The sequence below is a fragment of the Oncorhynchus keta genome, chromosome 18 (assembly GCF_023373465.1).
Source record: "Oncorhynchus keta strain PuntledgeMale-10-30-2019 chromosome 18, Oket_V2, whole genome shotgun sequence".
NCBI classification, from domain to species: domain Eukaryota; kingdom Metazoa; phylum Chordata; class Actinopteri; order Salmoniformes; family Salmonidae; genus Oncorhynchus; species Oncorhynchus keta.
In genome coordinates this window covers 25,650,477-25,656,851 of record NC_068438.1, presented here as the reverse complement: position 1 = coordinate 25,656,851, position 6,375 = coordinate 25,650,477, and the positions used below count along the sequence as shown (strand labels likewise).

At 44.3% G+C, this 6,375-nt stretch overlaps 1 pseudogene; it reads left to right on the top strand.

Annotated features, from left to right (window-relative positions):
- The first annotated feature begins 567 nt into the window (after nucleotides 1-567).
- LOC118397613 (uncharacterized) lies at nucleotides 568-686 on the top strand (annotated as a pseudogene).
- Nucleotides 687-6,375: the final 5,689 nt, after the last annotated feature.

Sequence of the window (6,375 nt, the reverse complement as noted above, 5' to 3'; positions counted from 1 at the left end):
ACTCTGGGCGCATACCGAACAGGAGGAGACATAAACCTTAACGTCCCTAGCCAAGGTAGGCCACCAATACCTCCCCCGAAGGCTCCCCACTGTCCTCCTCACCCCAGGGTGACCCGAGGAGGGTAGGACATGAGCCCACCGAATCAGTTGGTCCCGAACACAAAGCGGCACGTACCTCCGCCCCGCCGGACACTGAGGAGGCGCGGGTTCAGCCCGTAACGCCCGCTCAATGTCCGAGTCCACCTCCCATACCACCGGTGCCATCAGCTTTGAGGCAGGAAGGATGGGAGTAGGTTCGGTGGACCTATCCTCCGTGTCGTAAAGGCGGGACAGTGCGTCCGCCTTCACGTTCTGGGAGCCCGGTCTATATGATAAAGTGAACCGGAATCGAGTGAAAAACATGGCCCACCTTGCCTGCCACGGGTTCAGTCTCCTAGCTGCCCGAATATACTCCAGATTTTGATGGTCGGTCCAGATGAGAAAGGGGTGCTTAGCCCCCTCAAGCCAGTGTCTCCACACCTTCAGAGCCCTGACCACCGCTAACAACTCCCGGTCCCCCACATCATAGCTTACGATCACACCGGCCTGAGTACTACTCATCTCGTCTGATCTCGGAAGCTAAGCAGGGTTGGGCCTGGTTAGTACTTGGATGGGAGACCGCCTGGGAATACCAGGTGCTGTTTTTCCTGTTGACTCCATTCCAGTGGTGCGGGATTCTGTAACGATCTGAGTGTAATGGGTGAGGAGTCAAGCGCAGGAAGCAGAGAGTTCAGGTGAGTGGCGTAGTGAGTTCTGGGCCATTTCAGCCCAGGGGATGTATCTCGCCCACTCCCCTGGCCGGTCCTGGCAGTACTACCGCAGAAACCTACCCACCTCCTGGTTTACTTTCTCCACCTGCCCATTACTTTCAGGGTGATAACCGGAGGTCAGGCTGACCGAGACCCCCAGACGCTCCATGAACGCCCTCCATACTCGGGACGTGAACTGGGGGCCCCGATCAGAAACTATGTTATTTTAATGCACCGACAAACGGCGAACATAAGCCAACCCTCACGAACACACAGGGCGTAATGAACACACAAATGCCCCCAAACAGGGGGACTTAAACGGTCTAGGGAAAACCCACAAAATGGGAAAAACACAAAACCCATAGACGTGCACACAAGTACACTAAAACAGATGGTCACAATAATTAATCCCGCACAAGGAACTCTGCGGGCCGGCTGACTAATAAAGCCTACTACCTAATTCAAAACAGGTGCACTCAATCAACACATAAGGAGGGGGAGGAAATAATCAGTAGCAGCTAGTAGGCCGGCGACGACGACCGCCGAGCGCCACTCGAACGGGAAGGGGAGTGTCCTTCGGTCGGAGTCGTGACACACATACACATATTTCCACAGGTTATAAACTGAAAATGACATCATCAGTTTCCCACACTCTCTCCGATTCTCACAATAGCCCAGTGTTTTTAGGTCCGGAGATGTTTTCTACTCCACTCCTAAACCAGACATTCCAATCTGTCTAAAAGATATCTTCTCCTCCACAAATGGTACATCAAGGACCATTCTTATCTGTCAGAAAAAAAATGTCATCTCTCTCCCTTAAACCACCCGAGAGGTACAGACAATTAATTCATTTTGCTTACATTTTCAGTAACAGCTTAACCAAGAGCCCATACGTAATATAATTAGAATAAATGGTTCTAATTGAAATGTATACATTATTAATCATTTCAACTATAATTTCCTTCAACAATGTAGAATTCCCATTAAGGATCAAATATGTGGGAAGGGAAAGAAAGAGGCGACTGTGACATAACATATGTGTACCAAGGAATTCTCCTTCTCACAGTGTTAGCTGCAGTCTTGAAATCCTGAAATTCAGACAGCATTCTCTCTCTTTGTGAGCCCTGAAAGGCTATGAAAAAGGTTTTTCACTACATCAAATAAGTAACTAGACAGACTGTGCACTTGTTGTTCCTGCATGTTATGAAAGTTCCTTCAAAGCCAATGCCACAACAAGCTCTCAAATTCTCTCATGGTCTTATAATGTAACACCTACAGTACCTGTCATTGAAAATGTTTCTTGAAATAAAGTATATATGATTATTAACACAGCATCTGCATAGAGGGAAATATCAAATGAACTAGAACATCAATAAACTAATTAAATACAACCCAGAAGGTACATACTTGGTTATATCAACGTTACAGTGAAGTCGTCCTCGTTTACTTCACCAATGCATTTTAAACACATGTTCCTGACTGACCTTTAATTATTACATTTCCAGACAAAGTAAGGGGCTAACTCCACCTCTCTCTCCCCAAACCCTCCCAGGGCATCATCACCTATTCCCAATTACCCACAAATGCAGGATTGTTCCCGAAATGACTCCCAAATTACTCTGCATCCTCCCAAATGAGTGATTACAGCAGGTTATTGTGTTGTGAATTACTTTGCCTGATAATTGGATTTGAAATCCAATTTGACAAAAGGACCAAAATTGGTGCGGACGGCAGAAACAGCATTTGATGCGCTGAAACACTCTATTACAGAATTATCTACAGACAGATAATACATGGCATTTGAGAGGAAGCAGAGAGAGATGGAAAGAGGGAGGGAACTATACAATGAAGGCCTGCGTAGTGAGGTCCGATTGTCAAATGACGTCTGATTGTGTGTGTTATTCCGATAAACAAAACCTAACAAAGGTGCTCCCTCTCTTAAATCCAAACCAGTAACCTTAATGGTTGTACCCAGTCAATACTTGGCAAAGACCTGCACTGGTGTAGCCTCAATGCAATTTCCTGTAAAATGCCTCGCTTACTCCCTTATTTGTTTAAGGGCAGCTGTTGCAGTGGAAAACTCATTATACCAACATCTGTCTTTTAGTAAATGATGGATCCTCTATCTAAAGCCTCCAACAAAAGCTTTCATAAAATGACTGATTTATAGGCAGCCTGTGTTTTTTTCTCTCTTTGAACCCAAAAAGTTTTCCATACGATCAAAGTTCAAACCAACCAAAAAATTGGACAATGGAAAATCCGTTTTAAATTTACCCCATACTAGCAAAAGGAGGACAACGGGCATTGTTCCGGATCCACATTGGTTGCTGATTTTAATGCAAGGACAATGAAATCCATTTTACCTCAATTTACCAGCATGTCACCTATGAGACAAGAAGCGCCAAAACTCTACATCACCTTTACTCCACACACAGAAGCGCCTACAAGGCCCTCCCTCGCCCCTGTCATGACGTTGGCCTCTTTGGGATTAGCAAGCCCCACCCCCCTCTCCCTGCCTCCCCCTTTCCTCCTTCAACTAGGTTGCTGTGGTCAGAGAGACGTCTTAAATTCCTGAGGATCTCATCATGGACACATAGTATAGAGAGAGTAAATTTTCCTAGAGGACAAAGGAAATCCTTCCACCTCACAGAACTTGAGGTACGAACAAATTTCATGTCCCAGAGAAAGTATAAAAGATCGGTGAAGAATCCAGCTACGAACTGGTCCGTTTGTCACAATTTGGGGAAGCTCATGGGAGACGGTGTGGCCACATTACCATAACGCTGTTTATATAATAGCCTCAGATATGAGGATTACATCTAATTGTTGTATAAGATGAATGAGTGAGTATGATACTGTTTGTATCATTGTGTAATATGATTTTGGACTGTTTAATGAAGAAAAATACAATTCCCTTTTGATTAGGGTCAGGCCTCCTGGGACAGCCCTTTTTCAGCCCTTCCGAATAAAACCCCCACTCGGGTTTTCGATCAGCAGACCGAGCTTACCTCAATTACGAGATGGCTAAAGGTTGCAGACCATGTTTTTCTCCATTAAGAGGACAAAGATTGTAGACCATTGCTGAATCTTTTAACCTTACCACGTGGTTAAACTCTTAGACTATCGATACCGACAGAATAAGAACAAGTCTTTGATATTAATTACTAGTCTGTAGCTAGGAATTCGGTATCATTGAACGCGAAGAACAACAACCGCCGAAACATCCATTCTATAACAAAACGAATTAATGTCACTCTGAACTATTCACTATAACCGCGGCAGAGAGAGAGGGAGAGAGACGGACAATTCTAGAAAAGAAACAAACTTTTCACCAGCGATCAAGACGACACACTGAGCGTAAATATATATATATATTTATTGCAATTGTTCCCGAATGAGTGAGCGTTCATGTGCAAAGGATTAGCATTTCAATTGTTATAATTATCACTCTGTAGTGAATTCTTAGTCGACTCCCCCATTTCCCCTTTTGTCTAACAAGCCACCATGCCGTTTTAGCCAACTTGGGCACATTCTCCTATCATTTCATGTAACCACATTTACCTTGTTTGTTTGTTTGTTTGTTTATGCAATTCTGTGAATTACTTAGTTAGTAATAAATACATGATTTAAGACAATTGATGTATGGATGACTCATAGTGAAGACTGGGTTCGTGCAGATAATCAACAATTTACAACGTTTGGAATGAGACTAACGTGAGGTAAAGTAAATAATTAATTTATTCGAAGACTAATTGATCAGATAAAATATCTGAATAGTTATTTTAGGAAATGATAACTTTGTAATCTGAATATTTTTCATTGGTGCCCCGACATCCTAGTTAATTAGTTACGTGATTAATCAGTCTCGTAATAACTAATTACAGAGAATCGTTGATAAAAATTATCAGTCTTCAGTTAGTGATAGTAAAGACATGACACCCCCTTATTTTGGCAAATCAGCCCATGAATCTATCCTCCTGCTTCCTGCTTACCTGCAGAAACTCAAATGGAAAGTACCAGTGACGCCCTCATAACGGAAGTGGTCCAATGAAGCAGATGCTAAACTACAGGACTGTTTTGCTAGCAAAGACTGGAATATGTTCCGGGATTCATCCGATAACATTGAGGAGTATACCACATCAGTCACCGGCTTCGGTAATAAGTGCATCAACAACTTCATCCCCACAGTGACCGTATGTACATACCCCAACCAGAAGCCATGGATTACAGGCAACATCCGCACTGAGTTAAAGGCTAGAGCTGCCGCTTTCAAGGAGCAGGACACTAATCTGGAAGCTTATAAGAAATCCCGGTATGACCTCTGACAAGACATCAAACAGGCAAAGCATCAATACCTGACTTAGATCGAATCCTACTATTCCTGCTCTGATGCTCAACGGATATGTCACGCCCGGACCTTAGAGATCCTTATTCTCTATTTTGGGTTAGGTCGGGGTGTGACTAGGCTGGGCATTCTATTTTCTTTATTTCTATTTTGGCCTGGTATGGTTCCCAATCAGAGGCAGATGTCTATCGTTGTCTCTGATTGTGGATCATATTTAGGCAGCCTTTTCCCACTGGGTTTTTTGTGGGATCTTGTTTATGTATGGTAGCCTGTGAGCCCTCCATGACTTCACGTTTTGTTTGCTTCTGTATTGTTTTGGTGAGTTTCAATAATTAAATATGTGGAACTCTAGCACGCTGCGCCTTGGTCCGTTTATTCAACACACGATCGTGACAGGATATTGCAGGGCTTGCAAACTATCACAGACAACAAAAGGAAACCCAGCCGTGAGCTGCACAACAACGTGAGCCTACCAGACTAGCTAAATTCCTTCTATGTTCGCGTTGAGGCAAGCAACACTGAACTATTTATGATAGCACCAGCTGTTCCAGACGAATGTGTGATCTCACTCTCCGTAAACGATGTGAGTAAGACCTTTAGTAAGTTTAACATTGGCAAGGTTGTGGGGCCAGACGGAATACCAGGACGCATACTCAGAGCATGCACTGACCAGATGGAAAGTGTCTTCACTGCCATTTTTAACCTATCCTTGACCTGTTTTCAAGCAGACAACCATATCCCATAGACTCCATTCCCAAGAACACCAAGGTAACCTGACGAAATTACTCTTGCTCGGTAGCACTGATATCTATGGCCATGAAATGCTTTGAAATGCTTTGAAAGGCTGGTCATCATGGCTCACATCTACACCATCATCGCAGACACCCTGGACCCACTCCAATTTGCATACCGCCCCAACAGATCCACAGATGACGCAATCTCTATTGCTATCCACACTGCCCTTACCCACCTTGAGAAAAGCAATACTCACACACCTGGACAAAAGCAATACCTATGTAAGAATTCTGTTAATTGACTACAGCTCAGCATTTAACACCATTGTCCCCTCATAGCTCATCACCAATCTAAGGACACTGGGACTGAACACCCCCTGGACTTCCTGACGGGCCACCCTCAGACAGTGAGGGTAGGCAACAACACATCCCCATGCTGACCATCAACACGGGGGCCCCTCCAGGGTGTGTGCTTAATCCCCTCCTGTACTCCCTGTTCACCCCCAAC